This window comes from Coenobita brevimanus, chromosome 62 (assembly GCF_032717465.1).
Source record: "Coenobita brevimanus isolate Jiangsu-jjx chromosome 62, ASM3271746v2, whole genome shotgun sequence".
In the NCBI taxonomy this organism is placed as follows: Eukaryota; Metazoa; Arthropoda; class Malacostraca; order Decapoda; family Coenobitidae; genus Coenobita; species Coenobita brevimanus.
The window spans coordinates 3,275,060-3,285,451 of NC_137015.1; positions in this window are offsets into that span (position 1 = coordinate 3,275,060).

Here is a 10,392-nt window from a genome sequence, read left to right on the forward strand (position 1 = left end):
AATTATTGGGTGATTATTTTGGCTCATCTGTTTTTTATTTGGATATATTTAAAGGTTTATTCTTCTCTTCTTTATTTGGGTTCATTTTTTTATTCATTTGAACTTCTCTCCTTCCTTTAGGTTCATTTAAGAATCTATTTACGTTCATTTTTCCCTCCACTTGGGTATTTAATTAGGCTCCTCTGGGTTTCTTCTCCTTTATCTGGGTTCACCTGGGTCTTTACTGAGGTTTACTGGAGGGTTTCTGCTTCAACTGGGGGTTTATTTTGCTCTATTTGGGCCTTCTCCTTCATCTGGGTTCATTAGGGCATTTAATCAGGTTCATTTGGGCGTTTTTGCCTTCATCTGGGCATTACTTAGGTTCCTTTGGGTGTGTTCTCCTTTAACTGGGTTCACCTGGGCATTTGCTTGAGTCCTTTTGCGTGTCTTCTCCTTTAACTGTGTTCATTTGGGTGTTTTCTACTTTAATTAGGTTCATTTGGGTATTTAATTAGGTTCATTTGGGCGTTTTCTCCTTCAGCTGGGTATATTTTGGTATCTAAGTATTTTTTTCTGCATCTGGGTATTTGATGAGGTACACCTTATTATCTTCCTCTTCATTTGTGTTCACCTGAGTATTATTTGGGTTCAGTAGGGCTCTGTGCTTCATTCTGGTGTTTATTTTAGTTCATTTGGGTGTTTTGTCATCTGTACGGGTTCATTTCTGTATCTTTTTTTATGCAAGGAAAAAGGAACCAAAAGCCAGCTGCTTGCAATATCATCCCTCCAAGAAAAAGCAAAAACAAGATAACAGAGTGCCAAATTTAAGTTCTATTTGGGTTCAATTGGGGTTTTTTCTGCATTTTTGTTCATATGGGATACTGTCTCTGTGTTCAACTGGCTGTTTGTGCTTCATTTCTGTTCATCTGGGCATTTATTTTGGCTTGTTAGGGTTTTTTCTCCTTTACCTGGGTTCACTGAGGAATTTATTTAGGTTCTTAAGTTTTTTTCTCTTCAATTTGGGTTCATTTGGGCATTTATTTGGGTTTTTCTCATTCATCTGGGTTCATTTGGGAATTTATTTGGGGTTTTCTCTTTCATCTGGGTTCATTTGGGAATTTATTTGGGTTTTTCTCATTCATCTGGGTTCATTTGGGAATTTATTTGGGGTTTTCTCTTTCATCTGGGTTCATTTGGGAATTTATTTGGGGTTTTTCTCTTTCATTTGGGAATTTATTGAGGTTTATTGGGGGTCTTTCTCTTTTATCTGGGTTCATTTGGGAATTTGATTGGGATAATAAGGATTTGCTCTTTCATTTGGGTTCATTATTTGAGTTTACTGGGAGCTTTCTCTTTAGTTTGGGGTAATTTGGGTGTCTATTTGGGTTAGTTTTGGGTTTTCTCGTTTATAAGGGTATTTATTTACTTTTTCTCTCAATCATTTGGGTACTATACGGGACTGGGGACATCGCAATTCAGGCAACCACAGTAAATTTGTCCAAGATGCCAATACACCCCGAAGGTTGTGCAGTATATTTTTCTGGAGCCAACCTAACCTAATCTAACCATACCTGCTGCAGTGGAATGCTTACCTTAAGAGTTAGGTATCGTACTATGCGTTTATGGCGGTATATAATATCTCTGAACCACATACTGGCAACTTGTCAAATAATACCGCAACCACAACTTATTTTCTCCAAGCTGTAGCAGTTACCCAGTTCCATCAGGTGAAAACAAACCAAACATAAGTCATAATGAACTCTCTGGAGGCGTCACAGGTTCCACGAGGACGGCAGCGCCCATACTTTGAAATCCCTTGGGTCTTGGCGTGTGGGTCTTTTTTTGGTCCCTCGTCACGATTACTACTTTATAAATGATAATACGTGGCTCCAACATGCACATAAATAATATATCAATGAATAAATTATGCATCTCATGGATTTCGACACTCCTGTGATCTAAATTGAAAGTGACGCAAGCGACCCCAACTGCAGTAAAACAAGCCGATTTATCTACCGCCTGAAATTACCAAAACCAGCAACATTCTAACACCTTCCATACTCCTTACTTACCCTTAGTTGTTGAAGATCACAATTTTCACCGTCTAGGAAGGTAAAATTCGCCCAGTGAAGAAATATCCAGAGTTAAATACAGAAAATCCACGTGGCGGCACTCACTAGCCCAGGTAAACATACGCCTATCCTGATTTAAGTATGTATTTTTAATCAAGGGAACGGCAATTGCAATATTTAAAAATATATCATAAATATGTATGTATAATATTTACTGACACTGTTACATCAGTTAATCCACGGCAAAGAAATGAATTCAAGAAAATTAATTTGTACTTCGGTCGAGACGGAAGCATTGCAGAAGCAGTATTACCATATTCAGCGTAATTTAGGCTTTTCTCATAATTTGGTCTCGGATGGAGCTTGACACATTTAACATAATTCAAGCATTATCCTGTAATGCCATGAACAAAGTATTGAATATTTCTTATCTGCAGATCACTGACTTCATCAGCTTAGTGACTTTGTCATGAGAGATATGTTTCCACTTTCGTCTGGTGATGGACATGTAAGCAACGACATACCTATATTCCACTGAAGCTATATGTCAAGATGACTGGGAATAATTGTTGAGGTGGAAGTGCAAAACTTTAACAATGAGTGGAGGTGTCTGATTGTTGAGGTGGACGTGCAAGACTTGAACAATGAGTGGAGGTGTCGGATTTTTAGCAACGAGGGAAAATATTCACTCAAAACGTATCGGATATTAAGCAATGAAGAAAATAATATCTCAAAACGATCTAACTCTGACGCTGCTACTCTCGTTAAGTCAGTGTGGATAATACCCTTTCCCTTCCAGATTTGTTTAAGCGATGCAAACTGTTCTAAGTTCTAATAACAGAGCTCAGCGATTATAATGCTGATAGAAAGAACATTTCTTTGACTTCAAAAAGGCAAGAGACGCGTAACAGGCTCAAAACAACCTCTGTCAGAAGTATTAAATCGCGGGGCTAATGTAAAACTGCGGGACGCAGGTAAAATTTGATCCCAATGAACCCGTGCTAAATTCTATGAAACACATGTACTCTGAGTGGCATCATAAGAACTGATTTGAGTGTATCCTTGAGAGCTGAAATAGTCATGTTAGATGTAGAACTATGGGGATATGACAACTCACAATTTATTTACTCAAAGACAACATGCATCTCTGCTGGTTGTGCCAGTCTGACAGTCATAAATTGCAAGGAACATCCCATAGATGTAGTTTGCTGTTTTCTGTTAGTTTGTGTTCAGTTAATTATTATCCTTTAGTCAACATATTCATTTTTTTTTCTATCTAGTTTGTAGGCCATTATGTACGGTTATACAGTAGGCTGCCAGTCCTCTGGCAGAATTATATCCTGCTTTCCATATTTCTTGTTCCTTCCCCAATGACAGAGCATACTTCCTTCTCATGCTTTCATGTTGTCTGATTCAAACTGGTGTCGCACAAAAGTAGTTCAGACATCAGTTTCCACTGCCACATCCGGAAATGAAATGTCAGCAAACCCTCGATCATGACTCTACCCTCCTTAAAATACATAGCATACAATCAACCAGGAATATTTTGTATCAGTGTTTATTAAAACTGTATCAGAGAAATTATTTAAAATGTAACGGGCAACTTAGCATATAGTTAAGAACATTAATATCGAGTTTGACATATTTTGGGTTGTTAGCGTATTTCTCAGAATTAGTTTAGCATGTTTCCGCGCCTGTGAAGTGCTAAGTTGGTAACGCTGTACAGAAAACGGAGATCGGCAGGACGGTTGTGGTGTTGTTGCATTTTCTCCGCATATTTTTGGTGTTTTTAAGTGTATTCAGTGGCTTGACAGGATCCTGGGAACATTATGAAGTTGCCAAGACAAAAAGACGTGAGAAAGTTTTGTAAAATTTAGTGAGTTTGGTGACAACGCGAAAATAATCAGGGAGTACAGCAAGGCGTGAAGTTTTGTGGCGTCCAGTTTCTTTGCCTGTATTGGAGTCGGGATTATTTCCGTGGCTCCAGAATAACTTAACGAGTGTATAAGGTGCTCAAGAATCAAGAACTGCTGGAAACTGTAAAATTTAGTGAACATTTGTGATAAATCGAGAAAACAATGGACATCTTACTGAGCAAACCCGACCAGCTTCCGGGCAACTTTTTGAAATTACAAGCAGAACGACTCACTTTTCTCCATGGCTGCAGGTAAATTCAATCATGTTTTCTTTAAGGGATTAAGTGACTAACCCATAGGAGTCAAATTTTAGGCAAAACCGCCCTTTGGCTGAAATGACTAGTTTCAAATTTTGCGCCATGTGCGGAGGAATACAGAACCTCCAGGGGCAGGCTTTTTCACATTTAATTTGCTATTTAATTATCAGTGCCATAGTATATGGACTTCATCGCTCCTTTTTGCATTACCATGACAGCACGGAAGCTCAGGAAATGCAGTAAAGTCGTCATAAAGTGTTCCGTAAGTGTAGGCCACAGTTTGGGGTCGATGACATTTTCAGTTTTCCCGCCCAAAACTGACAGCCTCATCCCACCAAGAAAGTAGTCCTCCGCCGCCCATTTTTATCGGTCAGTGTGGTTGTTAAATTAACTTTGCCGAACTCTGGTAGAAATTATTACATCAGAATAAGATTATCTTTCAAAATAAGGTAATTTTCATCCTTAATTTGCTGCCATTTTCGTCATACAAGCCTTCCTTCTCACACCAGGTATATAAGTAGTCCTCCGCCTCGCGTACTATTACTCGGTATATGAATTACACTATTTATACTCAAGCATGGCCTAAAATTACTCTATTACCATCTTGATTGTCGAATTATAACAACATATTAACTTGCATGCGCTAATCACGAAGTGCGGAAGTGATAACAGAGTCCAGGGACTGACTGACGCTGAGCTACGTGAAACAAGAGGACGAAAATCTGGGGCGTTTTTAGATCAAATTCCAGATAATGTAGAGGAGGAAAGTAATTTTTCGCATAAAGGGTCACTGCCATTTTCAGTTCTGCTACACGGACCACATACTCGCACCAAGAAAGCATATAATCCTCCGCCGCCATCACTTAACCTACGATGTATTTTTCCGTCTCCCTATAAATCTCAACTTTTGTAGCTTAATAATTGTCATTTCTACTCTAGCGTTAGTATTTTATTCTAGCTAATGGCAGACGAGTATATTCAGCTTAGAGTGAGTTATAGGAGCCTGAGTTAGTGCTGCCACTGTATACCCCTTCATGCCGGTGACGTATTTTTGTGTTCGTGCCACAAGGAGACGATTATATTTATCTTATTTTTCCCCCCGAACTGGAGAGGTTAGATATAGCTTTCATTAACTCCTCCACAAGAAATCTTCCCTAAGCAGAAAAGAATTGTCATGGAGTAGCAAAAATAAAATGATAGACGTCGGATTGAAGGAGAGGGACTTTTTTTTTTTCAAATCAATATTCAGGTGGTGGTGAGTCATAGGAGCCCAAGTATGAATTTTACCGCTGTGCTTTAGAATGCAGGTAGTATATCAAACCGAGACAATCAGTAGTTCATTCACTTTAACTTGGTGAAGAATTTCGTCCTTTTGGAGCTTATATTGCCAGAATTCTACAGTATACCACGGCTCTGCATCCTTTCCATGGCACTTCCTGACGAGAACCATGTTTTAGTGTTAATATTGTCATAGCTAAGTCTTCGAGAGAGAGAGAGAGAGAGAGAGAGAGAAACCCTTCAACCTTTTCGTTAATATATTCTCTTTATTGATAGGTTGGATGATGGCGGTAAATCCAAGGTTGGATGATGGTGGTAAATCCAACGAGAGTAGGGAGAAAATACATTAATCTGTGTATATTTGCTGCGTGTGTTTGATGAGTTACATTAATGAAGCACAGAGAGAGAGAGAGAGAGAGAGAGGGAGAGAGAGAGTCCGGTCTTTACTGTGGAACGCGCAACCTCAGGCGATGGCTGTAATGAGAGTCTTTTATTTCTGTCCTCTTTCATACTCCCCCTCTTTCAACCCGTCCATCCCAAACTGCTTATTACCCCCAAACGCCCTTCCCAACTTTTATTTTATTATTATTTTTTTTTTTACGTGTCTATTCCTTCCTCCTCCATTATCTCACTCTCTTCATCCCTCACTTTCCTCATCATCACTTCCCGCCTCCTTTTTATTCCCTCTATCACGGCTCCTCCCCTCATTATCTCTCCCTCGGGTCAAGAAAGAGGTGTAATATGGCCGGCAGTAAGGTGGAAAGTCTTAATGAAAAAGGAGGGAAGTTTGAGCCTTATTGGTAGGGGTGCGTGAGTCTTTGTTTACAAGATTTTCCCGCGCTAATGACTAGATGCAGCGTTGCCAGATACCTTAACCTGACAGACCCTCCAAATCTCACCACAAAAATACCGCAATAATCGTGACATTTCAAGATATACCTTATTAACATTCATTTTTACCATGTTGTTAGTTGATGTTACTTTACCTCGAGAGATGATGGAGGACTAAAAGAAAAGATCAGGCTAAATTCTCGTCCATGTAACTGGCAACGCTGCGGACCTCATCTCGTCCAGGGCGCCGAAAATTTTTTAATTACGAAGTTAAAAAATGAAGAAAAAGCCGCAGATTCTGCCGGTGATTGTGGTGGTGGAGGTGAGGGATGGTGGCAGAGAGAGATGGGGCTTATCAGGGCAGGGGGAGAGCTGGGGGGGGGGATAATTTAACCCCTGGTAGTAGTAGTAGTAGTAGGAATGGTTGTTGTAGTAGTAGTAGCATCAATAGTAGTGGAATTTGGGTTTGGGGAGGGGTAATTGGAGGCGATTGGGTTATTTAAATTTCTCGTCTGCTAGTGATTGTGGTAGTGGTGATGGGTGGTAGTTAATCAAGCGAAGGGGAGGGAGTGGGAGCAATGGAGGTTGATCAGGATTTTTATTTTCTCGGCTCAGTATAATCGTCTTTAGGTGATCGTGGTGTTAGTGGTGAGGGATAAAGATGGAGAGAACTGGGGTTAGGAATAATGTTAAAGAGCTGGGGTTATCAAGAAAGGGAGGGGTTGAGGAGGGAGTGCATGCAGATGGTGATGGTTTAATTCTGAGATGCGTTGTAATTTTCCTAGCTTAAGAAAATCGTCTGTTAGCGAGAATTAGATACCTTTACCATCGTAGCGAAAGGATTAGGCTACATAGATAAGCAGTGGCGTCTTATCTTTGAGGGTTTGAGAGATATACAGCTGAATAAAATCGTCTTGTAGTGATTTCATGTGTAATGTATCGAGATGGCGTTGCGGAAAAGAGGGGTTGTTTTTTCATCTTAACTTTGGGGAGATTTCTCGTCCTTTATCAGTTTCTTTTCCGTGTCGCAGTGGCACGAAAAGACAAAACTGCGGCTCTACATCCTATCCATAGCACTTCCTCGTGACTAGCGCCATTTTCTTGTATAGGTATATTGTTACAGCTCAGCATTCAAGATGGAGAGATGTCAGTTTTAGGTCAAGTGAGAGTGAAATGAGTGCTGTCAGTCTCAGGTCCGGAACAGTGAGAGAGAGAGAGAGAGAGAGAGAGAGAGAGAGCAATAATAGGTAGGCCAGTTAGTGTGGCTTCTTTTCTTTCTGCACTGGGAATATTTAGCTGTGTTATATAGCTATAAGGAAAAGTGTAACTCCACTCTCTCTCTCTCTCTCTCTCTCTCTCTCTCATTTATCTGCTTTCACCCTCCTCTTCCTTCTTCCTCTTTCGGCCACTCCTTTTGTATTGACTTTGTACTCTTTCTCTGCCAGCCCCTCTTCCTTTCTTTCTCTTCCTACACTCCCCTCTTCCTCTTTTCCGTGTTCTCTCCTCTCTCTCCGCCTCATCTCGCCTCTTCTCCCTCCTCCTTCTTTTCCTCGCTCCCCTCCACCTCCTCCTCCTCCTCGTCATCATCATCATCATCATCATCATCTTTTTCTTTTTCTTCTTCATCATCATCATCTTCTTCTTCTTCTTCCCACTTCCCTCTTTCTTTTCATCCCACTCTTCCCACTTCCTCTTTTCCCTTCCCTCCCCTCCTCTCCCCTTTTATCTCTTCTCTCCTCTCCTCCTCCTCCTCCTCCTCCTCCTCCTCCTCCTCCTCCTCCTCCTCCTCCTCCTCCTCTCTTCCCCCAATTAACTGTTATGCTAATTACATAAACAATGAAGCCACTAGTCTTCTTTAAGAGGAGGGGAGGGGGAGTGGAGGAGGGATAAAGAGAGGGAGAGAGAAGAGGAGGGATAAAGAGAGGGAGAGAGGAGGAGAGTTGAAGAGAGGGAGAGAAGAAGGGGGATGAAGAGAGGGAGAGGAGGGATGAAGACAGGGAGGGAATGAGGAAGAACAGGGAGAGATGGAGGGATGAAGAGGAGGAGGAAGGAAGTTGCAGGGAGAGTTTGCTGGAGAAGGAAGAGAAGAGAAGAGAGGGAAAGTGGAAGAAGTAAAGAGGCAGAGAGTAGGAGAGTATTGGAAGACAAGAAAAACAGGGAGGAAGGAGAGAGAGAATGGGAGAAAGGTGGGTCGGAGATAAAGAGAGAGGGAAAGGAGAGAACAAGTCAGGGAGAGAGGACCTGAGAAAAGAGGGAGGAGAGAAAGAGAAAAAATGAGAGATGAAGAGGTGGAAGCTAGAAGAAAGGGAGAGGGAGGGAGGGTAAAGGGAAGGGAGAGAGAGGAAAGGATAGCACTAGGAAGCGAAGGAGGGATGAAGAGGAGGGAGGGAGGAAGAGAGAGAACATGGGAGAGAGGGAGGGAGGAAGAGAGAGAACATGGGAGAGAGGGAGGGAGGGGAGAGGAGTTTTAGGGAGGGAAGGAGGGAGGAGGAAGGGAGGTTGTGGTAATAATTATGATAAAAAACGAGAGATGAATATGCATTTCAAAAGACGCCATTGTGTGGGTTTTGCTTGGAGGAGAGAGAGAGAGAATGGAGGGGAGCTAAAGACGGGTAGGGGAGAGAAGTAAGAAGGTGGGGAGGCAGAGAAGGAAAAAAAATGTTGGATAGAGAGAGACAGCGCCAGAGGAAATAGACGTACCCTACACATGGTAACATAATATTCTATAGAGATCACTTAGCCTAAATGAGAGAGAGAGAGAGAGAGAGAGAGAGTTAGCATAGATATTAAACTTTGTCACATTTTTTGAACAACAATTCCTATTTTTGCTCCTGATGTAACTTACCCTAACTTCATTTTTGTCCTGTCTCCACGTCATGCCATCAGGAGGCTAGGCTTGTCACCCACCTTCAGGCTAAATATTTTGGGCAACGGTTGGTTATCCTTGTCTCTTACGCTTTGTCAGGGGTTAGGAGTAGTAGGTTATCATCATCATCATCATCATCATCATCATCATCATCATCTAACAACCCCACTCGTCTCCGTGCACTGGCTTCATATTCTCTCACTAGCCTCATATTCAGGTTTACAACACAGTACACACAATACCTCGGCCCCGGGGAGTTACAAGCAGAGCGTCAGCCAAGTACTTACCCCTCCTTGAGACCGGGAATGGCGGGCAGGGGGGGGGGGCGTATTCTCGTGGGTGTAGGAGTCTCCCAAACCCTTATTTTTTTTTTTCCGTCATACAAAGAAGAAAGAATCAAAGGCTGAAGTCCCCCAAAGAATAAAAAATTTAGGATTCGTTTATTTTGAGATGCTTGAACATTTTTAATATTGGGGAGCCATGGACAGGTGGAAATACAAACTGAGGAAGACAGTTCCAGAGTTGACCCGCTGCATAACTGAATGGCGCAAGAGTATCGGTTAATCCTTGCATCAGTTGGACAGAAAAGGCGTGTGTTGCCGTACGGGTGCTGGGAGATCCCTAGTCCCTTCCAGCTCATTTGTAAGACAGTTGTAGTCAAATTGGAGAATGGAATTGATTATACTCTTTTTACTTTAACTTGGCCTCAAACTGCTCTCTGTCCATCTTGAGTGCTGATTTGTACCCATAGATTAGCACTGGAATATGATGATAGTCACGAAGAAGTGCAGTGGAAAGGATGTAGAGCCATTGCATTGTCCTTCATTGCCACTGAATAACGTGAAATAGGCTGCCAAAAGGAAGAAGATTCGGGCCAGGTTAAGGTGAAAGGAGTATAGCAACCAAGGAAAATTATTGCCACCTAATTTAATTCAACCTTGACTTATTCTAGTAATGTTCTAGTTGTGGGAATAAGCCTGACTATATCGAGTGTGTGGATGGTGTGAGCCCCGGCTGAACATGATAGAGAGAGAAAGAGAGACAGACACACAGACGGGGGGGGGGGGGAGAGGGAGGATAATGTGAGACCAGGGTGAACGAGAGAGAGAGAGAGAGAGAGAGAGAGAGAGAGAAGGGGGCAGTGAGGGAGGGCCGGAAGGAAGTAAGCCCGTAGGGAAGAGGAGAGATAAGGA